Genomic DNA, 19018 nt, shown 5'->3' on the forward strand with positions numbered 1-19018 from the left:
CTTCTCTGCTCCCATCCCCCAGCACTTACCTACTCCTCCCCCTCCCTCCCAGCACTTCCAGAGCGCCATGCATTGGCTGATTCGCGGCATTCAGGTTCTAAGGGGGAGTGGGAGGAGTGGAGACCAGGCGTGAATCAGCCAATGCATGGTGCTCCAGGAGGGCTGGGAGGGGAAGAGGGAGGAGCAGAGACCGGATGTGCTTGGCAGAGGAGAGGGGGAAGAGGCTGGGCAGCAATGTGATATTATAAAGTGATAGAAATGTAGTCGTGTTAGACTGGTCTATCTGAAACAAAAAACAGGACTATGTAGCACTTTAAAGACTAACAAGATGGTTTATTAGGTGATGAGCTTTCGTGGGCCAGACCCACTTCCTCAGATCACTTCCTTTTGAGCTTTCAAGGGCGAGACCCACTTCCTCACCACTTCCTTTTGATCTGAGGAAGTGGGTCTGGCCCACAAAAGCTCATCACCTATTAAACCATCTTGTTAGTCTTTAAAGTGCTACACGGTCCTGTCTTTTGTTTCATATTATAAAGTACGTGTCAAATGTTTCTTTTTTTACTATTTGATTGGAGCTCTATTAACATACGAGCGATTAAAGCATTTCTGCCTGTTCTGAAATATTCCGCATGCCCGGTATTAATGTGTTTAATCTTCTCCTGGGGGTCATAATTAGTGCACTTGACTGATTTCAGTCTTGCGGCCCACTGAGATGAAGGAGGACTCCTCACGCCGGCCACTCACTAGACTGGGTTGCCTGTCGCTGAGTTAAACCGTCCTTTTTTGCAAGCCCTCCGGAGAACTTCTGCTATTAGTGGAAGCTGTAATCATTAGAGATGATCCTCAAGCAGCCCCCCTGCTTCCCATCAGTCCTCTCTTTCTGGTCCTGTCTGAATGTTGTCAGGCTCAGCTAATAACCCTGTGATGGGGATTCTGCCCTGCATGGCCCTATCAGGGTTAAAACCCAGCCCCAGGAGCGGGCTAAGATGGTGGAGCTCGCAGCTGACGCAGATACAGCCTATTAGGGCTCAGCTGAGGGCTGTATAAAGAAGGGCTCCTGAGAGGAGAACAAACACTCACTTGGCTCTTGCTCCAGGCGTGGAGAAGAAGGGACCTGGCTGCCAGGGAAGTGAAAGGCTTCTGGAAACTGAGGGGATCAGTGGGGCAGCCAGGGCAGGAGAAGGCAGCAGGTCCACAACCTCTTGCCAATGAGGAGTGTCCAGTTCAGATGGCAATTTGCCTCTGAGGCAACAGCTAGATGACACCTGGCAGTGGGTCACGGAGGCAAGGCAGGTACAGGGGAATTGGGCGTTCCTTGGGAGGGAGGACCCCAGTGTGCAGGGGCACTGACATCGGACAGTACTAGGAGGAAAGGGCACCGGGGCAGGAAGGGACATGGGGCTGAACCAGCAGACCCGCAACAGAGGCTGGGACACGGACCAGCAGAGGGTTTTCTGAGGTGGGAGAGCTGATGCCCGGAGTGGTCAACTGGGGGCACCGGGGGGGTGAGCGCTCGCCCCATGACAAAGCCCTTTGTATCAATTTTTTTCTTTTGAAACTGTGGGCGAATATGTAATGGGTTTGAAATCCTGACCTGCCCCACGGTGGCTTCTCTTTGTATGTTGAGCAGTCAGGGAAACACTGTGCTACATGCAGTCACCGGAGGAATGCTGTTATCTAGGGCACCAGACTCTTTGGCCATGTCTTCACTCAGGGGAAGATCGATGCTGCCGTGATCAATCTTCTGGAGTTCGGTTTAGCAGGTCTAGTTAAGACCCGCTCAATGGAACACAGAGGGCACTCCCATTAGCAGTCTGTACTCCTGCTTGTGTAAAGAGTAAGGTAAGCCACTGTGAGGATGCTGGGGAAACTCAAATCAAGGTACATTGACTCAGCTATATAATTAACATAGCTGGAATTGCGTATCTTGTTTCTACCTTCCCCTTTAATGTAGACCAGACTTCTCCCTTCTTATTTATTTCCCTTGGGGGCTACACTAACTGCCAGTTCCATGATTTCCCTTCTCATCCCTTGTGCTGACTCACTGAATTCCAGCTCTGTTGCTTCTGCCGCAGCAGGTTCATCTCCACATCCCTTCTGTGATGCACTTTGTCCCAAAACTAGTCAAGCCGGTAGCTCCCAAGCCAAGGAGGCAGCACTTTTCATTTGAAATGGAGCCGCTGGGGACTCTTCTGAGGAAAGATGCAGCTTCTACAAATTTCCGGTTTTGTCAGGGAAATCGAAATGGAGTGTTTTCTTATGGAGTCAGAATATTTCAGTCCCTGTGACTGACCCAAAACATTTTGTTCCAAATCAGTTTAAAAAAAATTAAATTTGCGTTACCCTATCACACATCATCTTCTGTTTTTTTCAGTCCTGGCCCCATTATCCTTGGAAGAATACATCTGCCCTATTGCAAAGTGGATTTTCCACCGTGGGGTATCACCAGAGTCACACAACTGGATTGGAAGTGTCATCCATCCATACACAAGAACGGGATCTGGAACACCAATTCCCACAATGCATTGCATCACAGACCATGCAGTCGAATCCTGAAACAGCTTGGCAGGAACGGTCCCAACTTGTTTCACCAAACTGACACATTTTAGGTTTTGGATTTTGAAATGAAATTGTTCACCATTTCCAAATGGAAATGTTTGGAATTTCTGTCCCCACCGGATATTTTGAAATGTCAACTTCAGGACAAAAGCAAACACTGAAATGTGGGAATTTCCCATGGATGGAAATTCTGAATTTTGCTCCGCTCTGCTTTGAAGTGTATAATAGTTCTATGATGAGCTCATCATGCACTATGTACCATGACCTCAATTTAATTACCACTGTTTAAGCAAGACCAAGTCCCTCCACATTTTACTGAGGTGCCTTTCTATCCATATGCTTCACTGTAATTTTATTGGCCCCAATACTGAAGGACTCATAGCAGCCAGTTAAATAGAGGCCGTGCAACTCATCAGACTGCTCCTACATAGTGATCCACAAGATCACTGCTATCCCAAGCCTGGCATCTCTTGAACAGAAGTTGGAAACTGACAAATGATGCAATTGATTTTATTCACCCCCACAGCCAGCTTGTCACAATCTCATCAATTTCAAAGGGATCTGCACAAGCTTGTCTGAGAATGTAATAGTCACCATTCCTGGGCACTTGGCGTGCAGGGAGTTAGTGAGTATCCCAGGCCACCAGCAAGTACCCAGCCCTGTAAACCCAGCAGTGAGATAGTAATATTGTGGCCTCATTGGCTGGGAGGGCGGCAGGAAAGGGATATGTCTTTTGTTAGCAACACTTGATGGGGAATCACGTTTCTTCTTGTCTTTGCATTGCTGTGTATGAGCTGATGTTCAGAACAGTCTTGAGGATGGGCTCAGCCATGGGTGGTGAAACCCGGGAATAAATTGCCTGGGGAGGTTGTGGAATCTCCCTCACTGGGGAGACATTTAAGAGCAGGTTAGACAGACTCCTGTCAGGGATGGTCTAGGTGACGCTTGGGCCAGCCATTGAGGGCAGGGGACGGGACTCGATGACCTCTCGAGGTCCCTTCAAATTCTAGTGTTCTGTGATTCTATGGGGAGGGGCAAGATGGGGTTTCTTGGAGGGCTGCTTGGGAGATGTTTAAATGTCATGCATGTGAACTCCCGGGACACCTTGGGGCCCCTCACACAGATTAAGAGAAATGGTCCCCACAGAGTCACCCCATGGAGACTGCGGGGCCACCACTAGATCCTGTTCCAAGCATGGGGGAATAAAGGAGAGCTGTGCCTAGAAGAGGCACACGCCGAAGGCCCCTCTGGATCTTGGGAAGGGTGGCTCAGCCCACTCCCAGAGCTCTGTGCTAGTCCCTCTGCCGATGGGCAGTGAGTGCACAGCACGGGGAGCAGTGGGAAGGCTGGACCAGGGTGGAATTACATGTTGGCCCCTTTCCAGCCTCCTCAGCCCTCCTCAGGGAAGACGATACCCTTAGGGCTGTCTTGGGGTTTCTGGGGAGAGGCAGAATGTAGCCTTGGAGCCAAGGGCAGGCCTGGAGCATGGTTCTATCTGAGCCACGCTGCTGGGTGGGATGACCGACCAGGAGAACCAAGCTGCAGCGAGCCCCTGGACCTGCCTGCAGTCGACCCAGGCTCTGGGGATGGGTCCCATCGCTCTGTTATATGGAGAGCAAACCTGGACCGCTGGTGAGACAATGTGGAGGAACCCTAGCGAAGATGCGTGTCTTCTGGGAGACTTCCCCCTGTTGCAGCTGGGGGAGTCCAGCCACGTGTCTTACATGGACCTCCATGCGGTAATGCTAGGCAAATATTTTTTTGTTTTATCGCCCAGCTGATCCCTCTGAAGCATTTGTTGCTCGCTGTGGGCTTGGAAGAAGACCCTTGGCTTCTTGGCCCCGTGCTCCAGAAATGAATTTGTTCGCTGTCTCCTGGATCTCAAATGGACTATTCCACTTACCGACAGAGTGACCCCTCTGCTGTTTTCAGGGAAGGAGCCTTTCTATCAAGGAGCCTTCCTTGGGACCCAACAGATGTAGGGTGACCAGAGCATATTTTCAGGCAGCAGCAGAATTTTTAGGTGCATTTGCCCACTGTCAGTGTTTTGAAGGTTGTGCCTCCGTGGAAAGTTGTTTGCAGATGCATTTTTCAAGCCGAATCTGTGCTCGTTCATCATTATTCTCGCCTGATTATTTCTGTCTCCTGGGCTCATTACTTCGGTTCAATTAACTTTCCTCTACAGCTTGCTTGGTCCAGGGGCATGGGCATCTACTGAAGAGGAGCAGTCGGAAAAGAAGGGTAGCCTCTAATCAAACACATGTGGCACACAAGTCACCAAAAAATGCCCAGAATCAACATCCAAATTGCTAACGTCTTGGACAGCACTTTAAAAAATGTTGCCTTTTAATTTTACGCTACTCTTCTGGGGATGTCAGAGTACAACTATTTAAACAGTTAACTGGTAAGTCTGGACTTGTCGCTTACCGTTAATGGTTATATGTAGGCTCCCACCCCACTTCTGGCACTGCTGGGGAGCTGACTGTCACCATGTGCTACTGCTTCATTATCAGAGGCAGCAGTGCAAGGTGGCAGCTGGTTCCTGGGGAGCGGGGCTGGAGCTGGGAGCCAGTGCATGCTGGGAGCCAACTTAAAAACAGGCTGCCGCTCCACACCGGCCGCCACATCATACTGTGCGTGTGTGTAACTGTAACTGCTGAGATTTTCAGTGGTTACATGGTTACCCAATTACCCTCTTTGTAACATCCGTTGTCTGAACCCTTTTGGTATGTGGAATTGAGGTTTAGTCTACACATAAAGGTTACATCAGCACAGCCACTTCCAGTGACATAGCTAACCCAGCAAAACACCCAATCGGGGACGGGTCTCTTGATGATTCCCTGTTCTGTTCATACTCTCTGGGGAACCTGGCACTGGCCACGGTCGGCAGACAGGACAATGGGCTAGATGGGCCGTTTCTCTGACCCAGTCTGGCTGTTCTTATCTAAGGGTCCCTCCTGCAAAGCGCTGGGCAGGCTGGTCCCAGTCCAGCAAAGCACAGAAGCCCGTGTTACATTTTCAGCACATCAGGATTTCCTTTGACTGCAGTAAAACAATTCACATAGCGTTAGGTAGGACTGGATGCGCTTTGCTGGATCAGGGCCAGGGTAATGGATTGCACCCTTATTGAGTAAGAACTGCTGCAGGCTGATTCACTGGTGACCGCATTCCTTCTGCAGGAAGCACCTTTCAAGGGATATTCTTCAATTATAGAGGCTACATCTTCTCATGATGACTTTGCAGTCGCAGGACACGCTCAGTGCTCCCTCAGCAGGGCTGCCCCGTTTGCAGCTCCTGTGGAGTGAAGCAGTGTGCATGGCTGTGGTCACAATTTTTCCACTATGTGAAATTGCAAAGGGACAAATTGATTTGCACATTTTTTGCAAAAGGTTTTCTGCATTTTTTGAACCATCTCTGAAATGTCTTTTCATGTACAGGTTGGACCTCCCTCGTCCGGCACCCTTGGCACCTGACGGGTCCCGGATGAGGGATTTTGCCAGTCATTTCTAGACTCCCTGCTGCTGGCTCTGCTCTTTGCCCTGCAGCCTCACCGGCTGCCCTGGGCAGGCCAGCTGGGCTTCACACTGGCCTTCCCAGCTCCCCCACTTCCCTCTCCCGATCATGCCGGGCTCCCCTCCCTCTCTGCATCAGGCCGACTTCCTTCCTCTCCCCACCACATCGTGCCGGCTCCCAGCCCCACCACCTCCTGCAGTGTGCTGGAATTCTCTGATCCTGGAACATCCATGCTCCAGCAGGACCACAGATGTTGCCGGACCAGAGAGTTCCAGTTTACAGAGGTGAACCTGTATATATATTAAGCAATACAGTATCCTGGATCATAGGTGTATTTCTGTGGCAGGAAAGGGCTTTATTAATGATTTACCTCAATATTCTAAAATAACAATTTCATACTTATTTTTGGACTTTCTCTCTCTCTCTCTCTCTCTCTGGTTTTACTTCTTGTTGTGTTGTTATACCTGTGCTCGTCCCATGATTAGAAAGACAACATGAGTGAGCTCGTAGACTCATAGACTTTAAGGTCAGAAGGGACCATTATGATCGTCTAGTCTGACCCCCTGCACAGTGCAGGCCACAGAATCTCACCCACCCCTCTTAGAATAATCCTCTCACCTATATCTCAGATATTGAAGCCTTCAAATACTTTGAAGGCCCCAAGATGCAGAGAATCCTCCAGCTGTGATCTGTACCCCATGCTACAGAGGAAGGCGAAAAACCTCCAGGGCCTCTGCCAATCTACCCTGGAGGAAAATTCCTTCCCGACCCCAAATATGGCGATCAGCTAAACCCTGAGCATGTGGGCAAGACTCACCAGCCAGACACCCAGAAAGTTCTCTGTAGTAACTTACCAGCCAGACACCCAGAAAGTTCTCTGTAGTAGCTCTTTGGCCAGCAGGAGTTGGTCCAAGGGAAGACATCACCTCAACCTCTCTTAACCATGAACATTAGGTATTGGCAGGGATGATCTATGGTGCTTGGTCCTGCCGTGAGGGTAGAGGGCTGGACCTGATGACCTCTCAAGGTCTCTTCCAGTTCTAGTGGTCTGTGAGTCTATAACCATACCAGGGGAGCCAACCAAATAAACAACTACACAATTCAATGTAACCCTAAACTCATCACACAAGGCAGGGTCAGAAGGTTACACCTAGAGAGAGAAGTTGGGTGGTGGTAGTGGAGGGTCTGGAGGGCTGGAGTCAGGAAGAGCTCTAAGACAGTTGGGCTATGTCTACACTGGTGGGTTCGTGCGCAAGAATATCTTACGCAAGGGTTCTTGTGCAAGAACTCTTGGGCGAGAACACATCCGCATGGCCATGTGCTTTTCCACAAGAACATCCATGGCAGTGTGGACTCTGTCTTGCTCAAGAAAGCTCTGATGGCCATTTTAGCCATAGGGCTTTCTTGCGCAAGAAACCCCTGCCACACATCCACCCTACCCTCTTGCGCAAGAGAGCTTACACCTGTTAGAAATGAGTGTAGCTCTTGCACGAGAAGTCCTCTCTTCCCACACGTTACTGTAAAACTTCTTGCGCATGAGCGGGCGGGCAGTGTGGATGCTCTGTGGAAGAACGGCCGTTCTTGCGCGAGAGCCCACCAAGTAGACATAGCCTTGGTTAGGAGAAGAAGTCACAGTGGAACTGATGCAGCTGTTGGATCCAGGCATCGGGGGGCGGGGAGCAGAGAAGGGGGAGAACCACTTTATTTAAGCATGGGTAGAGAGTGTTTGTTTGTGTGTGTGTGTGTGTGTGTGTCTGTGTGTGTGTGGTAGGGAAACTTCATTGGCTCCAGGGAAAACACTAGATTTGTTTATGGGTATACTAATGGCCCAAGGGAGTTTACCAAAGTTGTTTTGTTCAGGCTAGACAATAGGAGCTAATCATTCAAGCTAGACAATAGGAGCCGACCTTTCTTGACATTCCGTCCAGGGAGCTCACAATGTAACTAGGTAGCGTCTGTATTTTAGATACAAATATAATTGGTAGACTAGACTTAGTGTGATAACGACTGAGTTGGGGGCATAGAGGTGTAGGTTAACTGGTGGAGCTGCCCTCCCATCATGCAGTTCTTCTTTGCTTTTCTGGTCTTAGAGTTCAGTGCGGTTTTTGCCTTGGAATCTCTGTGCTCCATTCTGAATGCCTACGGAGGTGACTCCCTGGTGTGGGATCCTAGGCCTGGAAGAGACCTCAGGAGCTCATTGAGTCCAACCTGCTGTTAAAAGTTGGACCAATCCCAAACTGTCCCAACTTTGATGCAAATGAGGCTAGGAGAGTTGCCTTAACCCTGTCACCTTGTCTAGAGGGGCTTGGGTGTGTCTCTCACTGCCGCCGCCTTGACCATTATAAGTCCTTCTTCTCATCAGTTTTGGTTCAAGCAAATGCTGCGGGAGAGGAAGGAGATCCTTCATGAGTCAGAAAGGCTGGAGAGTATGTCCTGGTACACCAAGAACACAGAGCTGATGGGTAAAACCTTGCACAGTGCCATTTCAGCACGTCAAAATCAATGGCCATATTGCCGTGGTTGGCCAATTTGAATGACACTTTTTGCCTTTTGAGCACATCCATTAGGGCCGTGGCAGAATTAATTGAAAGCCACCCACGTCACAAGAGTGACTCCCGTGTAAGCCTATGCAGGTACTGCCAGGGAACAATCGGATTTCCAAGGAAGCAAAACAAACAGGAGTATAAAATTGAATGCTTTCTCGGGTCTCTTTGCTTACTCACGGTTTGTGGAACAACCAAATCCAGTGAGGTCTGTGTAATCATTAAGTACGTACAAAGGCTTGTCTGGGCTTTGTTCTGGTGAGGTTTCTACGTTTGTAACACAGCTGGAAAAATCTAGTTTTGCCAAAGATGTAGAGGAAAGGAATTCTTAATGGCTTCGGGTTTCGCTTTGTGATTCATTGTTTCTAAACATGTGAAATTCCTTTAGCAGGTAAAATAAATCGGGCATTCAATACTCGGACGGGAAAGACGGAATGCCGGGGATTATGGTACAACGCAGGTCTGGTCCCACCCTCCCTGAAAAGGGTGTAAATCAGGAGGAAAGCCATTCAAATCAGTGGAAATGTATGAGCCACATTTACATTAATGCGCTTGTATAGTGCTCTGGCAGTGAGAAGGGTAAGTGTAAACGTAACTTACACCCACTCTCAGAGCACTCAGGGAGAGATGAGGCTCATCCAAATGTAAAACTGGCCCATATGAGGGGCAAATCAGCACTTCATGCCCAGATCTCTACCAGTTGGTACCTTTTGGGCCCGATTCTGATCATCTCGGTGTTACGCCATTGAGGTCAATGAAGCTAGAGTAGAAGAGAATTGTGTCCAGGGTAAAGATAAAACCATTTGCAGTGTCCAAAGATGGTTCCAAATGAATTCTCAGCTCTTACTGAAGTCATCAGGAGCTTTTCCATTGAATTCAAAGGGGACAGGGCAAACTTTCACTGCATATTTTGATATGGTACTTGCATAATAGAGCTGGAGCATCTAGGCATTGCAAAAATAATAACAAAAATAATACAGTTTGAACCTCTCTAATCCAGCACCCTTGGGACCTAACTGGTGCCAATCCAGAGAATGTGTGGAATGACAGGAGGTCGATATTGTCTAGCAGCATGACCAACACTTCCACCATTTACTGGGCTGTTAGAGGACATGAAGGGGTAAGTAAGAGCTTAATAACAGCACAGAACACTGAGAGCCAGGACAGGCGGATGTAACCAAACTTTATGGGTTCCTGGGAAACTTGGCCACACCCATGATTAGTGGACATCCAGCTATGTATATTATGCCAGACCACAGATGTTGCCGGACCAGAGAGTGCTGGACTACAGAGGTTCTACCTGTACTGTGCTTGCTTTGCGATGTGCTGAGAGAGGTTTATCTTTTGAAATTCTACCATGTTTATCAGCGGGGAAAGAGTCTGCGTTCTTGTTAAATAGCCTGAAACGTAGGAAAGGGAAAAAATTTGCTTGTTCTGTTACAGGCTGCTGGCAATTGCCTAAGACTACGATCTCCAAAGTGCACAAATGCCCTCAGATTTGCTTGCAGTAGTTTGCATGGAGACTGTTACATTAGGTGATGCTCATTTTCAGATGCATCTTCCTACCGGCTTCATATCCAAGTCACTAATATCAAAGTATAATTAATCCCATTTTTATGACTGAGGCTAACGCTGGCCTGTAATATCTCGAGAGTATTAACAGGAGTAACACCGAGCACATGCACTGACAGAAAGTCTTTTATCGCCGGGCCAGGTAATATGATCACCAGGAAGCAGTGAGAGACAAAAGGAACAGAAGAAGCATGATTAACCACCTAGGAATTAAGTACGTGCCAGACTCAAGCCCTTCAAAAATGTTGGCTGATGTGACATGTTGACAATTTCTCGCTAAACATTCAGATCCAGGCTCAAGAAATGGCTAGCAAACTGTGGGGAGACTGAGGAAAACGGCTATTGCATCCAGGTTGCATCATGCTTGTCCAACTACTGTCGTGAACATATAATTGCACTAGGTCTATAAAACTACCGTGCTCTGTAGAGTAGCTGTCACAGTGCTAGTTGCCATGAAGAAGGCTGGGCCTTCAAAATTTCCAGCCAAGATCCCTCTTTAAATGGAAAAGCACTTAGAAAAGGACATGGTGGCCCACACGGCAGTTTGGAAACTGACTAAGAGAATGTTGCGCTGTATGAGTTGTATGCTGGACTTCAGCGAATGGTGCTCACTGCACAGAAATTTTACAAGGTGAAGGCAATGAAATGGGCTTATTGAAAACCTCCCGCAACGAAACAATATTATTACCATCACACCAACTTCGTGCTGCGGTTTTATTTTCAGCCGCTGCTGCCGTGAGAGAGAGCTAAAAAGCCAAATTAAGTAAGCGAAACTGCAGTAAATCACAGGTGAGGACATGACCCCGCACATCATATAACCTGTAGGAATTGCACGCGACTGACTATTTCTTTTGGTCTCATAGTGACACACCGGCACCGAGTTTGTAGCTTGTGTGTGTGTGTGTGTTGCCATGGAGATCTGGTCTGGGGAAGGAATTTGAGGACTCTGTCCAGTGGGTAGGGCTGTGCACTGAGTTGTTCCCGGTGGATCTGGCAGAAAGTTGCCCCGCGCTACCCTGCCTAGTCGTGACAGGAAAAAAGGACACAATTTCTATTGCTCTGACACATGCCAAGAGGCTGGGTCATATAAAACTCTGGCAGTAGTTGACTGAGGCCCAGAGTCTTATCTTATTTCCATATCAGCGTAATGTAACTGCGCCAAACGGACTCACTCGAGTTCCTCTCAATTTGCTCTGCTGTAAACGAGGTCATATTCTGTCCCCGAGTCTGCAAGCGTCCCTGCGCAGATAAGCACTGATAAGCAGGGCTGCCAATTAATTTCAATTCACTCTCGCGACTAACTCAAAAAAGCTAATTGCGGCCCCTTGCCATCTCGATTGCATGGTTAAACAGCAAACTAGCAATTGAAACGTACTAAATGTTTTCGGATGCTTTTCCGAATGTTCAAATGTATTGATTTCAACTCAGACGCAGCCTGCAAAGGGTTCCGTGCTCACTTTATATTATTATTTTAATACAAATATTTGCCCTGTAAAAATGATAAACAAAGGAAGTCATCTTTTTCAATTCACGTCATACGAGGACCGTGGTGCAATCTCTTTATTGTGAAAGTGCAATTTAGAAATCCTATGTCTTTTGGTTTTTTTCCGGTGCAATTTGTAATCTAGAATAAATAAAAAAGTGGGCACTGGACACTTTGTATTCTGTGTCGAAATTGAAACCAACATATTTGAAAATGGAGAAAACATCCACAAACATTTAAATAGATGGCATTTTGTTATGGCTTAATAGGAGCGTGATTAATTTTAACCGCGTGATTCATTGCAATTAATTTTTAATTGCTTGGCAGCCATACAATATGTGTATTTAGTTACAGTTTATATGCGAAGAGGCTCCATGCACTGTGCATAGAACAAACACACACATTGCAAATACAGCAATAACACACCAGAACTTAGTCCCTACACAACAGAGTGTCCATAAGACTTTTCTTGGCCTCCAGCAAGGTCTCATCATGGTCTCATTCCTGGGAGAAGAATTCCCGCAGCATGTCGTGACGATCACTAAATGTCTGCGGTGGCCAAGCTCTGCCGGTTTTTGCCTTCACTTTTGTCCCGTCTGCAGCCCTCCAGTAACTGCGAGGGCAGCATCCGGTGCCCCAAACATGAAACGGGTGGATGGATTGCACTTGAAGGAGACACTGCCTGGCTGCTCCTTTTGCATTGCTCCTTCAGCTCCAGGGATTGGAAAGCATCCAGGGATTCCCTTGGCATGGAGAGCCCCCAGCAGGCATAGAGCCAAGATTTCTGTCTTCTCCAGCATGTCCCCATCCTCCAGCCCTGGCAGCACAGGAGCTAAGCAGACGGGGTGTGGCTGGAGTGTTGGCAGCCAGCCACTTGGGGGCCCTTGCCAGCTGGCAGAGAGAGCCGCCTCCGGATTGTGCCAAACCTCCCTCTCAATGGCACCCAGAGAAAGCAAATGGGCAGCGCGAGGGACCAGGATGTGCCCTCACATTTGCAGCTGTTAGGCACCATTCCCCACTACCCAGCCCTCCTGGGGCTGTGTACCTCTGTACAAGGCAGATGTGAAATATCCTGCCATTCTGAGTAGCCAGCATATTACATCCACTTTGCAGGGCTGGCAAACTGAGGCAGCCACCTCAGTTGCCAGACTATGGGGGGGGGGGGGGGGGGAAGGGCACTAGGCCCCAGAGTGTAGAAAATTGTGTCTGCTGCTGGTGCAGGTGTATTCTCTCTGCTGCACCACAGAGGAGTAGAACAGGAAGGCAGCAGAATTGAGACCTTTCAAAGTTTTGGCCCAAGTGAGGAGGCATGGGGGTGTCATTTGAGCTCCCCGCCTCAGGTTCCAAAATGTTGTGGGCCGGCCCTGTCACTTTGCACCGACAGAAGAGCTTCAAGGGGGGAGGGGGAGGCAGGGCTATGGAGAATCCGGGCAATTGGCCCAATTACTTTAGCCCTGTTTGTTTCATCTCTGAATGACTTGCTGCGCTAATTAACTAGGGGCCCGATTCTCGGCTGCCTTATTCTAGCGGCATGCACATGTCGTAGAATCATAGAGCACTAGAACTGGAAGGGACCTCGAGAGGTCATTGAGTCCAGTCCCCTGCCCTCATGGCAGGACCCTGTACCGTCTAGATCATCCCTGACAGGTGTCTGTCTAACCTGCTCTTAAATATCTCCAGTGATGGAGATTCCACAACCTCCCTGGGCAATTTATTCCAGTGTTTCACCACCCTGACAGTTAGGAAGTTTTTCCTAATGTCCCACCTAAACCTCCCTTGCTTCTTGTCCTTACAACTGAGGCCAAGGACAACAATTTTTCTCCCTCCTGCTGGTAACACCCTTTTAGGTACTTGAGTGATGCTATCAAGTCCCCTCTCAGTCTTCCCTTGTCCAAACTAAACAAACTCACTTCTTTTAGTCTTCCCTCATGGGTCAGGTTTTCTAGACCTTTCATCATTTTTGTTGCTCTTCTCTGGACCTCCTTCAATTCCTCTACATCTTTCCTGACATGTGGCACCCAGAACTGGACACATGTGAAGATGCATGTCTTGGAAGCTGCAAATTTGCATTGACTAGAAAATGGCTACAATAAGTCCTTCTCTTGCATTAGAGCTACAGCCAGATCCCTAGGTGGTGTCAACTGGCATAACTCCATTGTCTTCACTGGAGATATGTGGATCTACATGAGGTGAGGATTGGGAAGGCAGGTCACAAAGGTGATGGCAGCACTTTCACCTGTATGTGATGGATATGGACAATTGAGTGAAAGTCCAGAGAGCCAGCCAGACAAATAGGAATTCTGTTTGAGTCACTGCTTTTACCAGGTTCCCTTGCAGTAAGTCACATATTGGAATGGTGAGAAAGGATAAATCATGCTCTAATACCAAGATCAGCTGTGCCACGCCCTTAGAAAATACACATTTTATTCCACTGGAGCAATGTATGTGTATGCACTTGATCCACTTCCTTTAGATTCATGCATTTCGGCCGCATGTTAGTGATAGCAAAGCTGATGAATAACAAGGGCTCTTAGTTGGCACATGTACTAGTATAGGGGAGGGAGTCCGGAGCTCTTTCATGCCACTCCGTTACCGGATAGTCGTTCCCATGCAGCACTCACTTTCACATCACTTATTACCACATGCTTGGCTTGGCACTGACATTCTTCATGAATGGTGTGTGAAGCAGCAGGCTAGCTTGTGCCCCTGCAGCTACGGAGCTGGGCCTGCGTTGTTGGTGGGAGCCAAACTACCCAATAAACTAAACCAGAACCATGCAGGGGACACATCGGGCTCGACTCTCATCTGTGGCTGAAATCATTTCCGAGCTGAGGAGCAGGCTGGGAGAAAAGAGGATTCTACCCTCTGCAGCTCCCCAATCCTTTGGCCACCGTGGGGCAGAATGTAGATCTAGAAGTATATAATATTTAATAATATAGCATATGCAATATATCCTGTTACCTCTGAAATGTTGCTAATTCAGTCTGAGAGAGTCTTAGCTGGTGCCGTTACCTGGCAAGGCCAGAAGAGAATGGTACAACAAGAAAAAATAACTAACACCAGGTGTAAGTTCAGATAGGATGTGACTTAAATTCCGGCGCCATAAAATTCCACCTGTCGTGTAGCGAGGGTCCTGTTAACAGGAACTCAGTGACAGTCGATGGAACTCACCACGCAGCCAGGAAATTCCTGCAGAACAAAGCGTGATGCTTCATTCCCTTACCCCAGCTTATGCCAAGGTGGCACTCTGGTTTCAGGCAGAGGTGACCGGAAGCGGGGGCGACATGGTGTGCAGCTCCGGAAGAAGCTGGCTGAGTTGTGGCAGAAGCCAGCAGGGAGCTATTTAAAGAGCTGGCAAGGACCCGGGTTGCAGTACCGGTAAGAAATCTGAAGTTGCTTTCCCCACTGGTTTCAGGACTGTAGCTGACTAGACAACATGCCAACCTTTTTACTGATCGTGAAAGAGAATTGGTTTGCTATACACTCAGAGTGGGGTTCTCTAAAGCAGGGACTTCAGGGCAAGCAGAATTCAGCCAATGCTGAGCACGTTTGAAGATCACATCCTGCTTGGCTTGCATTCGGTATCCTTGGAGGAAAGCTATGCTGGAGAGCAATCAAGTTGGGGAGTGGTTTGTCTAGTTCACATTTCAGAAGCAGCAGTTGCATTCTTCCCCATTGGTGGGCTAAGAGGGTAGTTCAGAGCACTGCATCAGGAGTCAGGAAACCTGGGATTTATTCCTGCCCCTGCCGCTCACCTGCTGCGTGACCTTGAGAAGACATTTCCGGTCTGTTTCCCCTCCCATCTTTGGTCTGCCTTGCCTATTTAGCCATAAGAATAGCATGCTCTTTGGGGCACGGGCTGTGTCTTAGTATGTGCTTGCAGCTAGCACAGGGGTGGGCAAATACTGGCCCACAGGCCAGATCCACACTGCCAGGGATAGCCCCTGGTGGGCCCCCACAAGGTATGGGACAGCCGGGCTACCGCCCAAGATGTTCCATTTTAGGGAGCACCGTGTGGGGCTGCCGGGCAGGGTGGGGGTGGCACCATGCATGCTCCGCATGCCCGGGGCGGAGCCACGCATGTGCCAGGCACCCGGGGAGTGGGGGGCTCCATGCATGTGTCACACTCCCGGGGGCGGCGCCGCGCTCCCGGGGCCCAGGGCACGTGAATGGCTCGGGCTGGCCCTGATGGGACCCTGGTGTTGGCCAGGACCTCTAGACACTAATGTTATACAAATAGTTCTAGGAAGAGTTACCAGCTAAGCTTACCCAGTTTTCAGTTGTTTGTAACTTTGCTACATTTTCCCGGTTGGGTTGAAATTTGCCACGGCAGGTGTCTGTCTCAGGCTGGACTTTTCTGAAAAGCTTCAGCCATTTCTGAGAACAAGAGAAGGAAAAAGTATATTGTTTGGAAAAAAATTCTTACGGCTTTTTCCCTGAGAAATAGCTCTAACACCTCCATGTTCTGGAGCAGGGACTTGAAATTTGGCAGGGGAGGGTTTGGCTTGGTCAGGGATAAGACTTTGCTGCCCCATGAAAAAAAATCTGCTTTTGGCCAAGTTACAAACTTTTGGGAAACTTTAGTGCCACACACTCAGGAGAGACTTGTTAGCATTTGGCAAGTAAATTCTCTGACGATTCCATCTAGACTGAGCATGTTCCACCCTAGAACTGCAGGGGATGGTCAGGACTTTCTCTGTGATTAGTGCAGGACACTGAAGCTGAGAGTATAGGGACTGTGGAAAAAATAGTATGTGATCCTGTCATTTGAAGACTTTAAAGGGAGCCACATTAAGGCTGCATAAGCAGCCTGCATTTGGCACATGCAAACATCCGAGCGCTTGATTTTGCAATGTTCATGTTCTTTTAATGCAGGGTTGAGGACAAGTTCCTTGGTTGTTAAAAAATTCCATCCAGTGTAATCATTTACGCCCACATGGGTCATGAACGGGATTGGGATCTCCCTCTTTGGATCCCCCTCTTTTAATGAGCTCGTGTTTTGTGGGTGACAGCAATTAGCAGACATTGGTTGACACTTTGGCCCATTGTTTTGGGATCACCAACTGACCTGGATGTAACTGTGTAGTTGACCTGAGTGTGTCACCTCTCTGAGAGCTGGCTAACACCCTTCACAGTATGGGAAGAAGGCTGAATGGATGAATGGATGAATGACCTGGAATACCACCAAGTTCAACAATGGATTCTATCCACCTACAGAACTATAAATAAAATACCAGTCCCTGCAGACTGGAGGAAAGGGCCAGTGCAAAATATCCTTTATAGCACACAGCCCTCCAGCTTCCCTTAGTCATTTCCAGGAAAGCACGCCTTGGCTTGAGACTGGAATCTTTAGGGGGCCAAAATCTCTCTCCTCACAAGCTAAGAAACCCAAGAGATGATGGCGAGAAAAACCTTGGGGTCAAATTCCCGCTCCCATCTTGTGCCCGACCTTCACCCGGAAGTGCATGTCTGTGGAGGAGGGGCTTAATAAGCCTTCCCTTGCTCTGTTATGCAGCCCATGCACTCCGGGGATCTGATCCCTGATGGCAGATAAGACAGGCCAGGCAGTAATTCACACTGCACCCTGCAGAGAGGTATAGTAGCAATCACCTGGCATACAAGCCTCTGGGCGTTCTAAGGAGCCTTCTGCCTGTCCAGGTGCGGATCCCCCTCTCCCCCTGCTCTGCCTCAATGACACAATGCAGTTGTTACTCATGCCTTACTCAGGCAAACATCACTGGCTGAGTAAGAAGCTCAGCATCTGTTCCTTTGCTTTCTTGCGGCTGAAAAATTACATTCACAATCACTGCTACCTGCTTCCACCCACGGGGGGAGCAGGGAAGTGGGGGGGCAGGATGACCGGCCAGGATTGTCCCTGCAATAAACTCCTCATTCCTCTGTGTATGACATGTGACCCCATCCCTATGGCAACTCTTTGTGGCAGCACAATATTTCCACTTTAATGTGTAACTGAGTCACTGCAGAAACCTGGAGGTGGAGGGGAGGGGAGGTGAGTGGGGAGGGACCGGCTGACCCTTGTACAGAGAACTTTTCAAGGGACTTTTTTACATCTTAGTCTGTCAGCAGGTTGTAGGAACATTAATAAGGCCGGCCCCCCCATCCTGTTCAAAGGAGGTCAGCACAGGTTCACAGTAAGTAGGGTGATGACGTCCTTTGCTGAATCGGGGCCTGTTAGAGATGGTTTTCATCAGTGTTCCCCCTAAGGCTAAGCTGAGCACTTGGGCGGCCGCCAGGGAAAGATACAAAGGCTGCCCAGCTGATTGGCAGCACATCCACAGCTGGCAGCACCTGACAGCATGAATTTCTCCTGTTGGTGCACATCTGCACATGCCTCAGTGCACACAATAAAATTTATTCAGCCCATTAATGGAAACAAGTAGAGGAAAAAGCTGGTTTTCATGCTGGTCTCCAGTCAATGGCTGGGATGTAGCATTGCTCTTTGAATCAGACAGCCAGTGGTCAGGTGTATAGGTAGTCCTCTCCTCCCACCACCTCAGGAAGTCCCAAAGGGGCAGGGAAAGGCTGGAGCTAGCCCGCCACATGAGGCGCTAGCTGCATGGGGAAGGGGGTGACATGAAGGCTGCACGGCCTGGCACCCCCAGAAGCACTGTAGCCCCAGGCACAATGCTGCGGGGGGCCCAGGCAGACTGATAAGAGCACCCCAGGGGAAATGATTTAGGGCAGAAAGGAATGTGCACAGCCGGGTAACTTATCGAATAGTGATAGAAATGTAGCCGTGTTAGTCTGGGGTAGTTGAAGCAAAATGCAGGACAATGTAGCACATTGTCCTGGGGTAACTTATCAGCATTTACCCCTACACACCTAACTCTCCCAAGCCTGCCTGGGAAGGAAAGCCAGTTGGGGCACGAAATACTCGAGGATCCTAGGCCCAGAGCTGTGTACCCAGCCAGCCACAGGCATGGCCATCGAAGTGAAGTGCCTGCTTAAAGATCTGTAAGCCTGGGCCCACGGGGAGAGCCAGCAGAGGGCTACCGCAGGCCTTCCTTTCCCGGCAGCAGCTCCAGGTGTAGCTGCACCGGTCCTGCCCTGACACTCTCCACGTCCGGGCTCACAACTCACACAGGCGCTATCGGGACAGGAGCCCAGCTACTGCGGGCAACCCAGCCCCACCACTCGGGCTTAGAACAGCCCCAGACAGGGGGCGCAAACACTCGGCGGGAGCTTTATAAAAGGGGGGGCATTTGGGGCGGGCCCTTGGCCAGGTTCCCCCAGGTGAGAGTGCAGGGAGCGCCAGGGGGGGGGTCTCTGCGCCCAGGGAGCCCGGAGCCCGCCTGGGCTCGGGAGGGGCAGGCGGCCACGTGTCGGG

The sequence above is a fragment of the Pelodiscus sinensis genome, chromosome 4 (genome assembly GCF_052426305.1).
Source record: "Pelodiscus sinensis isolate ZL-2025 chromosome 4, ASM5242630v1, whole genome shotgun sequence".
NCBI classification, from domain to species: Eukaryota; Metazoa; Chordata; order Testudines; family Trionychidae; genus Pelodiscus; species Pelodiscus sinensis.